At 40.2% G+C, this 14,219-nt stretch overlaps 1 protein-coding gene across 1 annotated transcript in view; it reads left to right on the forward strand.

Moving 5' to 3' along the window:
* Positions 1–14,219, forward strand: part of LOC112982185 (A disintegrin and metalloproteinase with thrombospondin motifs 12) — a 175,034-nt gene that overhangs the window by 67,404 nt on the left and 93,411 nt on the right. The window lies entirely within an intron of this gene.

The following is a 14,219-nucleotide window of genomic DNA, read 5'->3' on the forward strand; positions in this document are numbered from 1 at the left end:
CTGATGCTTTCTACTCCTCACTTTTTTTTCCTCCAGTTAAAACTATTCAGTGAATTTGACTTGAATTCTTGAATAGTTCTGGGATGACAAGAACTGTGGTCATTATTATTTTTAATAAAGTATTCTCACTCTGTACAAATGCCCTCCTCAACATAAAATTGCCCATCTCTGATCTGTGGTTTAATTTTAGGATTTCAGCGTTCTCTGTGATTGTTACCAGAATGTTTGAAGACTTTTAGCGGTTGTTTTGAAAGCGGGGTACACTGTCATATCAAAGGCATAAATAGCAAAGTGTTTTTTGTGGAAGCATAAGCAAAAATGACTTACATGATGCTGAGTGTTATTGCACCAATATGTCAATTGAGAAAAGAAACTATTAGACCTGGAATGAGGAACATGTCTGGAGGGCAGTTAGCATCTCCTGATTACAAAATGTATTCCTTATGTCGTTAGTTAAATCATGTGCTTGATTTCATAACAAAAACTTACAAATATTGCTTTGATTCTCTGATACTTGAGCCTTCAAACTGAGTCTGTACAAAACATTAGTAAAGGTACTGTATTGGTAGGGAAAATGAATAAATAGCATAGGAAGCGAATGCCAAGTTATGTACAAAAGGAGCTGCAGAATATTAAGGGATGTGTGTCTGTGTATCTGTTTCACAAGTTAATGGTTAAAGAAAGTTGGTTCTTTTCCAGGGTTAAAGGAAAAAAAAAAAAAAAAAGGAGGCTGTATAGGAAATTTTAATGCTCAGTCATGACTGCTGCTGAGTTTTTACTGCTGTGTAATGCTAACTGATGAGTAAAAGAAGCAAACAACAACTCAACCCCCACCACGTTCTAGTCAAAGACCTGGATTGCACCTACTGCTTGCTGGCAAAAAGCAGCGTGAACTGATAGTTGGGGGAGCCTAGAAGGCTGATGGTTTAGAGGGGAGCTATTAAATCTGTAGCAGTGTTGGCTAGGCCATGATAAGGGATGCCATAAGAATGAATGTTCTTTGTTATCTTTTATCAGCTACAAAATACATCTACTTGCCTGACAACGAAGCCTAAAATTAACAAACCATCAGCATCTAATGTTGGCCTCCGTTTCAACTTATATCTAAAATATCTCTCTGATTTTTTTTTTTTTTTTTTTACTATTTTTTTTCCCTCTGATGACTGCTGGGATAAATGAGAGGAATCAGTCTAGATTTGCTTGTGATGAATGAGAAAATGTTCTTGCCTACTGTCTCCCGGGTTTCTTCATGCATGAAATAACATCTGTAAGCAATAATTTTAGGTATGGAGAGGAGATAGAAGATACAAGGGATCAGGCTGTGTGATCACTTTGGGTAGTTTGAGTCACCCTGGTATATTCCTTCAAATTACTGCAGAATAAGATGGAAACAGGCTGGCTGTACCTGGATGCCAGAAAAAAATGAGCATAACTTCCCTAAGTTTTCATCACTTTGACTAGCTAAGTTTGCTGTACTAAGTTTTGGATTTAAACTCCCTGTCTGATGTCATTTATTCTCATGTGACAAAACTACTGCTGGTAAAAATATGTTCATGATGCTCCAGGCTTACGAGAAAGTATTTTATGAATTAAGGAAGTAATACATAATCATTTATGTTTCTATGTTTAACTGACTTCATCAGACCTCATAGGTCATGTCTGCTTTCAGTCAAGCAGCAATCTTCTTGACTTTCACAAAAGTAATAAGTATGAAAAAGTGCATGGGGCAAAGAAAGCATTTCCTTTGTGACATTATTGCCCTTTGCATGACAGGATATAACAATCTTTGGTTTCTATAATGGCCTTAACTCTTGGATTTTTTTTTTGTTACTTCACTTCTATTGTAGCCGACTCTTCAACAAGTGTAGATAAGATAAGAAATAAGTCAGTGTCATTTGCTATTTGTATTATGCATTGTTAAAAGAGCAGTTGCTCTTGTTAAAGGTGGAATACAGAACAAAAAAGGAATGCGAGTTAATTATTGTGTTCTGTACGAAATATCATTGCCACACAGACTTTGGGGGACTTTTGGTGCATAAATTGGCTTTAAAGGTGGTAAGTTGACTTTTCCCCCTTTCGAAAACTGCAAGCATGATGTTAAGTTTGATGTCAGAAATCTGGTATGCCCACACAATATCACTTTAAAGCAAAATAATTTTAATTTAAGCTTTGCGTTTAATTGTAGACACAAATTCTGTTTTATAGCTGTTAATATCATGGTCGTTCGTATGTATTCCTAAGTCCCAGCTTGCTTCCATTGGGTTGGGGAGTAATTGCTGAAGAATTGTCTACTCTATCTCTTGTAGGACCTGGTTTTCGGAATCAAATATTTTAACCTTATGGGCTGAGATTTATCATATGGAGTGTCTGCTTTTGTTTGCATGAGCTCTGATTCTGTTTGTTTTTTAGACTTAAGCCAAGACAATTGAGCCATTTCTAAGAATTACGATAAGGAAATGCTTTGTTGTACTCGGCTTAAAATGTAGTGATGATTTGGGATCAGTTTGTACATGTTTTAAAAGAAAAAAAAAATCTTTCAATTCGTAGAGCATCTCCTGATAGCTTAGATGTCCATGGACTGCAGAGTGAGAAATATGCTGTCTTCCACATTCTCCTACAGAGCCCGAATAGACTACCAAGGGCAGGATTCATCTCAGTTAAACGGAATTGTCTGCTGTGTGGAGATCTGCATCTAAGTCAGCTGTCCAGTCCTCCCTTGGAGTTTAGGATTTGATTTATCTAATGAAATCAGTTGTCTGTTTTGAACTGGATGAATCTTGACTTAAACTCCATTAACTATATCGACCAGATCTCTGGTGACTTTACAGAAGCCTTGATCAACTACAGAAACCTCCATTTAATCAGAACAGACCCACGCCAAACATTCCCTAATCTTTTGCTGCTGCCAGCAGAAAGCTGGGTGGTGGCTTTCCAGGTTCCAATCCTCCTCATCATTCATGAGTATGTTAACATGATGCCTTTGATAGCCATTTTTTGCTTTGCTTTATCAAGGCCTTAGGAAGTCACACACTATTGTGCAATCGCTAGAAGACTGTATAAAGCTAAGAGAACTAAGAAATGTCACATAACCTTAATCTGGCCCTTTTTTTTGTGAGTACAGTATAACATGGTTTTAAACTAAAAGATTGTACACTCATTTTCCACATGTTCTTTGCCTCCTTTGGCACCCAGGATGTTCTGGGGTTGTGCAGTGAAGAACATGTTCATAGACCCTTCTTCATATGTTGAGGAGAACAGTGAGCAAAGGAGAAAAATGGAAGAGAACTAAGGAAGATCTTGTTGCTAAGACCTTTAGATAATCACTTGAATAGCTGTCTTTTTGTCACTGCTTCAGGCACACTGTGTTGAGGCTGGTCAAGTTATTCAAACCAAGCTTCTTCCAGTGCCTACTAATTGATTTTTGCCACTCTTCCTGGATTTCCAGCCTGAGACCCTCAGCTCGATGTCTGAAGAAGTGTTGGGCACTTACAAGAACAACCCTTCTGAAGGGGAGATGTGTGCTATCTGAGAAGGGAGCTGAGTGCTATGTGAGAATTTCGTGAATAAAGTTTCATCTTACTGGCTGAAATGAAAAATTAGGGTTTTCATCAAGAACAAAAATATTTCTTCCTGTTTGGGTTTAACTGCAGGTCATTAAATACCATTTTGAGAGGGCACATCAAAACATAAGGTCATTCAGAAAAATCTGATTTTTAAAAATCTCAGCCCTGAACCTTGTGATTTTGTGTACCAGTTCTTTTGGCATCCTGGTTTGAGGTTAGTGAGACCATCTGAGCATGATGCAGTGACCTTCTTGTGTTTTGCAGGCATCTTCTGGCTCATCTCCCTTCAGCATCATTTTCCTTACTGAAAATGGCAGTGAAATACTCAGCTGAGTTTCAGCCCCAAATGGGTTGTCTTGGTCCTTCTACCCTACATCATGGTCCTCTTTCTCAGCTTTGTTTTATATGGCTACAAAGCCTTTGACTGTTTCTTATAATTCCTCCTTCAAGGTTGTAACGTGTGAATTGTCACATCTGGCAGTTCTTGTTATCGCTGTGCTTTCTGCCATCCAGCGCGTAAGGTTTGTTGACACAGTACAGTACTGTAGGTTTTTGTTTCTTTGTGTGTTTTGTGTATTTGCCTTTTACCTGTTCCTCCTGTCCTGTTTGCCTCTAATGCAATTCTGGTACTATGTGAGCAGTTCAAGATGAAGCTTATGTAACTTCTCTATCTAGTTATTCTTGTGGTCGCATCTGTCTGTTCTTCCATGGCTGTCACTCCTTCCTCTTCTCTTTTCTTACAGAACCCACCCTCCTCTGAATTGCCATGCGTGGTCTTTTGGTCCTCTTGGTTTATTCTTCTGGTTAGTGGCCTCTTTGCTTTTAAGGCTTTTTACCTACAACAGCCATTTTCTGTCCAGAGCCCCCAGAATGGGGTGCTCTTTGGTCCCCTGTGTGCAGTACAAACCCAGAACAAAAGGGTCTGTTTCAGAATCGACATTTCAGGCAGTTGCATACAATCATCCACATTTCTGAAGAATTTAATGCTGGACAATTTTTAAAATGTGTTCATGTAGCATGACTGTGGTTTCCCCTAAGCTCTCTGCATTCTGTGATATAGATACTTCCTGCAGAGCAAAAGTCTATAACGTTTATGCGATGTATGTAGAGAGAAGGTGGCTTGAAAGGTTTCCTTGTCTCTGATCTACCTACAGTAATACATTGGCATCAGTTACATTCCTGTGCTCTTGCAATGATTATATTAATTAGTTTATGATTTGTGGTATCCTCAACAGAATTGTATATTTGGAGAAAAATCATTATGCTGCTGGAAATCAAGGATATAATAAATAATATAAATTAGAACTTGGGTATGTGCTGTACACTTCCATTGCTGCTAAGGCAATTGCCAGATGACTCACTCATTAGTTGCATGCAAAACTGAGTACTAATCTTGAAAATACCGTTATGATATTGTACATTGCAAGCTGCTGGCTTACAATATAATTGGAAATCCGTGTGAGAAGTGGCAAAAATGACAAATGAAGAGTGGCCCTGACCTTTAAAAATTACAACTGGTTTACTCATTTATGCTCATAGGAGAGGAAAACAGAGGGTTTGAGGGTTTGTTTTGTTTCTTTAAATAGGTTATCTTTAAAACTTTCCAGCAGTCCAAGATATAATGTAATAGATAAGACATTATCTTCCCTTTTACAGGATTAAAAAAGATAGGTCCTCCTAGGTTTTTTTTGTGCGTGTGTTTTGTTTCAATACAGTCTGCCACAAGATAATGGTATGTTTATGAACTGCAAAATAGAGAAGCTTTGTGAAGTTTGTGGATGAAAATGGTGTGATACAATGGAGCTCTTCCTGACTTGGCAGTAATGCAAGATTACAGCACTTCAACCGATTAGGTGGTCGAGTTGCTGCGATTCAGAAGTAGGATATTTGGGTTTTATTCGGGCTGTAACTTGGTGATTGCTGCAATAGGCAGTAACGTAACTAAGGCAAAAGAGAATAGATTTAAGGTATTACAATAGAGGTCTAGTTTTATACTTGTCATTGGAGCTTTAGGTTGTACATAGTTGTCATATCTTTAGCCTTTGTTTTGGTGTTGAAAGCAGTAGGTAGGTGGGTTTCATGCATATCAGAATTTAGGGTTAGTTTGCATGGTTTTCTGCAAACTTCCAACTCCTTGTCTGCAGTGGTATTGTAAGTCTTATTTATAAGAACTTTTCCGTAATATTGAAGGTATTTGTCAGTTCCTGGGAGCTGCAAGGAGAGAAGCCTGGGGTAGAAGGGAAGAGACTTGCTAGAGCACAGCTGGTTCCGGAGGCCTGGTGCTGTGCGAAGTGAGTGGAGAGATGGGGGGAATTAAAGGAGCAGAGCAACACCATCTGTGCAAAAACTGTTTTAAAAGTCTTTGAATGATGGCTTTGTAGTGTAATTCATTTAATAGGCGATTAGAATGCCACTAAGCTGTTTCAGACAATAGTTATCTGTTGTTCTTCCTAAAGGGATACATCTGAGTGCAGGATTTTATTGAATAATGGTCTTGCTTTTTGATGTTTAACTTGCTCCTGCCAGAGGATTCTCTTCAAGTTTTCTGTCTTTAAGTGTACAGCATAAACTGTTGGTCTTGGCTTTTGACAGTGAAGTCCTTTGTTTTTCTGTGTGGAAGAGGAGGGGAGGAAAAAAGACTCTGGATGCTATTTTACTTGCAAAGGATAGCCTGTCTTTTGTGGGAGGAACATCGTGGCCAATATAAGCAGTCTTGCTGGCTGGCAGAACCATGATATAACTATACCCTGATATAACCTGTATAACTTGCATATCTTTTAAAGGAATGATGCTGACATTTTTCCAGTATTTGTTTCTTCTGTGTTTAACCACATTGATTACTATTCAGCTTAATTTGTTTGGTTTCTCCAAAACACAAGGACTCTTTTTCTCAGGATTATAAGTTCTCATGTTGAATTGTAGCAACTGAAATGAATTCAATGTACAGGATAGAGCAACTTTCTCCTGGCATCCCTCTGCTTTCTATTTACAGGATCTGCTAATTTGTTGAAAAGAAATTTGCTATGAAAAAAGAGCAAATGGATACATTCAGTCAGAGTGACCTCTATTTTAAAGTAGGAACAACAAAACAAAGAGCCTCTAGAAGCACATGGAGTCTCTCTCACTTCTGGAATAGTTTGCACTGAACTGGAGATCGTGAGTGCCTGCTTGTGCCCATGGTGTGCTACCTGGGAAACAGAGACATCATAGCTGGTTTGTTCTAATAGTGTATGAAACCGTTGCTCCCAGATGTCTAATATCAACAGAAAAAATTTTCCAAAGAGCTTATAAGATAAAGGTAGAAGATTCTAATATTCTTTTAGGCTTCAAGAAGGGGTTGTTTTTTTAAGTTGCTCTTCAGAGTTTGTAAGAGGCTTGTCAGAAGTAAGATGGATTTTCTTTTTCCCCCAGTGTCTTTTACTTTCCTTCCCCATAAAAAGGAAGCATTGTTGTCTTTTTTGTAAAATTTCTGGATCCTGTACAAGGGAGATAAGAATCCTTCAGTTTAGAGTTTCTGATATGTCTGACATGAATTTAAGATGACTTCTATGTTCTCTTCACTTTGCTGTCAAAAATTCTGTTGCTAGAAGTGCACCTTCTAACAAATGAACAGGCACAAATGTTTAGTCTTCTTGCTAAGGAATAAAAAGGATTCTAGATTTTCTTGACCATACTTCTGTGTTCATATGTAGCAATGTTCATGGATATGTTTAAAATATTACTTGAACTTTAGGGATTAATGACACAGGATAAGACTGATATCCCTTAACTTAGGTAGTCTAGAACTTAAACACCGAGTTTAAGCTAGTTGTGTTACAAGCTAGCTCATTTCATAGTTCTTGGAGAAAGACAGTTGTTGTCAAAGGCTGATTTGTCCTATCCTAAGACATCTTCTCGGAGATTAGTTGTCCTTGGGAGGTGTCTAGGCTGTAGTTACAGGTAGTAGAAATACTGGTAGAGAGCAGAAGGAAATAGTGTATTTTATGGGTTTCCTCCTCTGCAGTTAAATGAGTGCAGAATCAGAACTAGACCCTTCTCCTAAAGGATCCTCAAATCTGTGCTGAACAGTGGCCAGAGAAGGCTTCAATGCTGCGAGAATTTTCTGGCTTTCCCAGTCCCTGATTGTTTTCCCATCTTCCATTTTCCTCTGGGACTTACCTTTGGTATTTCATTTTATTTCTACTAACTGTAAGAAGCTGCCTTCTCTAAGTACAGGTGTTGTGTTGGGGGTAAGGGAAAGAAAAGTGGAAACATCAGATCTCTAATATAGCTTGATGATGGTCACCTGTTGCTACCAAAAGGCATCAGACACACGATGCAGTTCCTTCCTCTATGACTGAGCAAATTTTGAGGTTCTGCGACAGACTGGTTTCCAAATAAAGCAAGTCAAAGCCGTAAGGGGAAAAAAATCACCTTCACTGACTTTCAGTAATGTCCTTCTGTTCTGTCCTGTGCTGTTGAAAAGAGCATTTGCTTCATGGTGCTTGCTTGCTTTGCTTGCTTTCAGGTAGTTTACAGGATAGATTGTGATCTCTTCCCATGTCTTCAGTGAAACTCTTTGCTTAACCGCTCACCAGACTGAGGAGTGTCAGTCTGGGTCCAGACTGAGCTTACATTTGGCATTTCTAACTCTGTTCTGTGATACAGGAATATATTGTGCTCTTGCTTTGTGCCTGCAGCTTCTCTTGCCAAACTGTCATTTGTTGAGCAAGTGCTTTGTTAATGTAAATGTTAAACTGCTGCAGTATTTATTTGGAAAGCAGTAGCATGCTTTAAAATTAAGCTATAACATGTCACATGCCATTCCTTTCTCTTTTGTAGAATAAAATTAGCCCTGAACAATTTTAAGCTTTATTTCCACTGCTGGAGTAAAAATCCCAAATATCTGCATTTGGGGGAGATATTTGTTACAGGAGTATGAAAATTTGCTCAGAACACCTCCCCTGCACGTGGGGAGGAATCACTCCTTATGCCAGCACAAGCTGGGAGCCAACGAGCTGGAAAGGAGCTTTGCAGAAAAGGACCTGGGAGTCCTAGTGGACAGGAACTTTACCATGACCAGCAATGTGCACTTCTGGCAAAGGCGGCCGATGGTATCCTGGGCTGCATTAGGCAAAGTGTTGCCAGCAGGTCGAGGGAGGTGATCCTTCCTCTCTACACAGCACTGGTGAAGCCACATCTGAAGTGCTGGGCTCCCCAGTACAAGAGAGAGATGGACCAACTGGAACAAGTCCAGCAAAGGCCACATGATGATTAAGGGACTGGAGGGATAGAGAGGCTGAGAGAGCTGTCACTGTTCAGCCTGGAGAAGAGAAGACTTGGTCCGATCTTATCAATGTGTATAAATACCTGATGGAGACTGATTCTACTCAATGGTGCCCAGTGACAGGACGGGAGCCAATGGGCACAAATTAAAACACAGGAAACTTCATCCAAACATAAGAAAACTCTTTTTTACTGTGAGGGTGGCTGAAGACTGCAACAGGTTGTTCAGAGATGTTGTGGAGTCTCCATCCTTGGAGATGCTCAAAAGCTGTCTGGACAGGGTTCTGGGCAATGTGCTCTGGCTGACCCTGCTAGAGCAGGGGGTTTGGACTAGATGATCTCCAGAGGGCACTTCCAGTCTCAACTATTCTGTGTTTTGTCTGTTCATTTGTCCCGTTAACAGAGTATTATTGGCAGAGCTGCTCAGCCTTCAGTTTGGGCAATGCCAGATTTCTCAGTCATACCGAACTCTCTGTGAACTTTATTAAGAAAAAAACCCAACAACCTACAATTACCTTATTATTTCTGGGTAGATCACACAGATTTCTAATTCCTCTGAGAAGTGCTGGACCTGTGCTTTTCACAATTAGTTCCTCCCAAATCTCCATATCCCTAATGAGTCTCTGGCAGCCTCCTGTCATCTGTGACCCACTTAAACTGCAGATGACTCACAGTGCTCGGACACCTGTTTATCCTGCATGAAACACAATGTCCTTGCAGCTTGTCCACTCCCTGCTTTGGTCTGCTGTTCTTCACTCCATGCTCCCATCATCTACTTGGATGCATTTTGTGTAATTGAAGAGTTCCCTGGATGGTTTATAGTTAAAAGGAGATCATAATACTCTTCCCAGGATAGGTTATAACTTTATGATTCTCTGGGAAGAAGGGGCACTGCATAGCTTAGGAGGTTACACGATTTTTCCTTATCCACCACTACTTCAATCGTCTTGTAGAGCAATCTGTAATTGCTGCCTATTGTAGGGAGAAGGAGGGCTACATCCAGACTTACCCTACTTCTCACCTAATTACTTAGTAGATATTCTTGAGTGCACAGATCCTATTCTCCACTCCCGGTTTTCTGATGAGTGCAGGGTGGAGTTTCCACCTCCACAATGTTGGTGACGTGGGGACCGTTCTCATCACGGCTTTGGCAGTATTTGAGCAGCTGGAACCACTGCGTTGAACAGCAGCAGTTTTGCTAGGCAGTTAGCAGTCTGCAGAGGACATGCATCTTCTGGAGTCCAGGGCATCACTTCTAACACAGGGCTTTAGCTCTGAACTGATGATACATTTAGTTGTTGAGAACAAAGATTTGCCTCAATGCAAGTATAGTGAGCTATTGGATTTTGTTTCTGTGAATGACTTTTCCTAGGGTGAGGTTTGTTGCTCTGTTTCACAGTGCTTATGCAGAATTTCCCGGTTGCAGTGTATCCTTGCAAATAATACCTCTTTCTTGTATCCCATGTTTCTGTGGAAATGACTGTCCTGAGAAAACTGTATGTGAATAATAAACAGACTAGAGAAACACTATTCATTTTAAAGGTTATACAGAATTACATGAGGTTTTTTTTTCTAGAAAAAGGAACCGTCCAACAGAAGTAGGCAACCAAAGAAATGCAAAGAAAAGTGGCTGGAAGATTGCTGTGCTAGAAGGTACAGCAAATACTGTTAGGTGTTGCCCTTAAACGTTGCAGTTGCTGGAAGCAACTATTTGTTGCATGTCCAGTAAAGGCATCTGTATGAAAGAACGTAAAAGAGAATATTGATTTTTGTCATAACCTGTTCTGTACTTAATTTCTGCTTTCTTTCTCATACAAATGTTCAACTTAAACTTACTTCAGCAAACAGTACATAATCAAGAAGCTGTACTAAGCTGAATCCTTTTTAAAAAACTAGTGATGAAGTCTCTGTGCACATAAGATAGACCGTTGAAGAAAGTCTCTTCTAAACCATTCTTGTCTATCTTGGGGAGCATTCTGCCAGAAAAATGAATCTAGTACAAAATGGAAAGTGGAAAACCTCTATGTCCTTTATTTGTTTCTTCAAAAACCACCTAATACTTTGCTGTCTGTTTTGTACTCACTTTTGGAAACATACTGTCTAATATTTTGCTCAGCTGCAAAACATTTTGTTTGGGTTGAAGCTACAGAGAAATTGATTTCTGCATTTTAAATCATTTTTGAGGCAACTAAAATATAGCCTTGGTCTGACTCTTACCACTCTGACGAAGTTAGAATCAGAAGCATGTTTCTTGTCTATGTGATCTCTAAAACAAGCTCAATCAAGTTCTTTCTCCTCTGAGCTTCGCACTTGTTAGTTGAGCCCCAAGTCTAGATGCCCCTCAACCTTGTGGAGGTTTGGATTTGAATCAAAGTCTTCTGTCAGGTGCTGGAGAAGTTTTAACAGGGGATCATTGTTGGCATTTTCTGTATTATTTGTCTGACATTCACTAGGTAAAATACTCGCTGAACCTCTGTCTGCAATGTGGCATTTTCTTTTCAGCCTCCGCAGCTACATCCGTTGCCTGTCGTGAGGTACCTCTGTCAGTCATGTGGAGCTGCCTGGCATGAGAGGAATGAAATTTTGTCTGCTGGGAGGTGATGGGGAAGAGAAGTACAAGCAGAGAGTTTCCTGCAAAGCCCTACCAGTAGCATTGGCAGGCAGCTGAAAGTTTCCCAAGCAGAGCTTTAATGGTCAGGAGGTGATTACTGAGCAGCTGCTTCTCCTGAGTCCCCAACTGACAAATGCAGCCTATTTTTATCCATCATTATCTCTGCAGTGGGGTCTCTCCACTCTCAAATAAGCTTAGCGAAATGATCTTTTTTTCATATTTTGCTCTCTTTAAACTAGAATTAATCATACGACTTTATGATGTGTTTGAACTGGATGTTTCGTATGGGCAAAACCACCTGCATTTTTCTCTCTTTCTGGTCCCATTCATTACATACCTTTATAATTTCAAGGCTACTGGGAAAGAAGAGCCAGGACTTTCTGCAAATAAAAGCCGAGGTTGTAATTTACAGGATAACAAAGGCTGACTCTGTTAGCATGGCTTTGCTTGTTTTTCTTTGCACTGGAGAGCAGATTTCACAGCTCAAACACATTTCTAAGCAAACACTTTAAAAGGCTCTGGCATTTTACTATGGGAGCCCCAACAATTCCCACCTCTGAAGGATTCTGGACTAGTTTTCTATAGCCAGCAAACCCCAGGGAGCCCCCTTAATTGTAGCCCTGATCTGGTGTTGCTGGTGAACCTCCATCCCATTCATGACAAAAACGGAAGCAAATTAACCAGATCATGACATCCAACAGGTTATAATGCCTCTGACAAGCAAACTCTGATAGGAAACAGGGCTCAAAAGGAAAAGTTGCTTTCAAAACTCTGGCTAAAACCGAAAACATCCTTTGCATGTGCGATGGTATTTGTGAAGTGTTCGGAATGGCAGCAGTCACCTGTGTGACCATCGTATAGCAACAGGGCTGCTCCTGTGGGGTGTCAGGAGGCAGGAGTTCATAACCTCTCACGTGCAGAGACCATGTCAGCCACCTGCCCCGACTCCCGCGGTTTCATGTGCATTTTTCCCCCTGCTTTGTCCTTCTAGCGGTTTACAAAAGCCTTCAATTGCTTTCCATTAGTAGAACTGAGTTTCTGGGTGGTGGGCTGTCCCTGCTCTGTTGTTTGAAGCATTCGTTTATGTCTGTGCATGAATGCCTCTACTCCAGGGGACTTAATCAGGCAAAATGGAAAGTTTGCGTGCTGCAACAGAGCAGGAAAGCCTCCACGGCCTTTTCAAAATGTTGTGAAATTGAAAACTTTTGTTCTTGGGACCTGCTTTTAAGAACAGAAAGTATTAAAAGCAGCGTGTGCCAGAGATTTTCAAGATGTCGCATTCACGTAATTGATTTCAGCAACTTGCAGAATGATGCCCAATCCCTCATTAAGCCTAGGCTTAGAGGGGAGTCCTCAGCTGGGACAGCTGGTCTCATGTTGTTCGCATTTGCTGCAGAAGCGTAGCAGGGTTGGGGCTGAGGCTTTGAAGGCTCTATTACTCTAGTAGCATTATCTGAAATACAAGTTATTGTGCCTCAGCCAAGAGCACGGAGGCATCGCGAAAGCTCTGGCTTGTGGTTTTTCCTCTGAGCACATTGGTGGGACTGATAAATGTTACATGGAGTTTTCTCAGAGATGCAGGCTTCAATGAGAACTGGAATGGGAAAAAACAACATCTGGTCCAGAAGAAGGCCAAATGACCTTGGTTGTATAAACCCAGAGGCAGGAAAGTTACAGCATAGGCAGCATTTCTAAAAGGTATCATATCAAGCTATGAAATAATAAATGTTCATTTCAAGATTAATTCCAGACGTTCTTTCTCTTATTCTCCTTTGCAATCTGAACTTAAACCAGACTGATTAAAAGGCGTAGGTTAATTACCACTTGAAAGAGCTGTTGCATGAGTAGCCATTTCTCTTTCATAACAAACACATCATGCATTAATTTAGTTGTGGTAGTTTACATTTCTCAAAGTATCTTTGAAACATTTAGAACTGAGATTATTATTATTATTTTTTTTTTTAACTATTCAAGTTTCTGGAATTATTTATGTACTGTTGTGGCTATTTTGTATGCATAGCACATTGCTGTGCCAGAAACGTTCACTTACTGATGGATGGCGAATTCATGAGAACTGGGCTTATGTGTCATGAAGGTCTTTCAGCAGGTGCATGAAGATTGGGAGATGGGAAAGATGAGGTGCAGAAATTAACTGACTTGATAACTGTCGCCCAAGGCTGTCCGCTCCTCCATTCTGCCTTCAAATCTCACATCCTACAATGGTGCCAAAAAGATTCAAAAGGCTATATTATTTTAGGGAAGAATCTTTTGGGGGTATTTCTAGAATAGCCAGTGAGCAAAGGAGTAGGATCCACTCATTCTCTCCTGCTTCGACCCCTGCTTCCCCATAATAGCTCACTGCTCATCCTGCTCCTCACTGTCCTGTCATGATGGAAATCAGTCATCATGGCTTTGAGTGATGCTGGAAGAAAATACTGTTTTCCCATAATTGGTGAAACCGGAGAAAGGAAGGAAAAAAGTGGTTGAAAATTAAATCCCCCAAAAGTAACATTAGAAGACCAACAGCAGGATTTGTGCAGTCCGTTTCAATGGCTAATTAGTTCTATTACAAAGTTAATGACATTAGCTGTTGTTCTGCTAGTCCAGATAAGCGCTTTCTGACTATGAGTCTCTGTTGGCATCTTCAGGCTGATCTGTCATTTCTAGGCTTTTATGTACTAAAACTGAATTGCAGTGAGGGAAATGATATCACTGTGTTAGAGATGCTTCTGAATTTTCTCATAGGGTTGGTTTTTGCTAGGGAAACTAGCTTTGATACT

Source organism: Dromaius novaehollandiae, chromosome W, assembly GCF_036370855.1.
Source record: "Dromaius novaehollandiae isolate bDroNov1 chromosome W, bDroNov1.hap1, whole genome shotgun sequence".
Lineage (NCBI taxonomy): Eukaryota > Metazoa > Chordata > Aves > Casuariiformes > Dromaiidae > Dromaius > Dromaius novaehollandiae.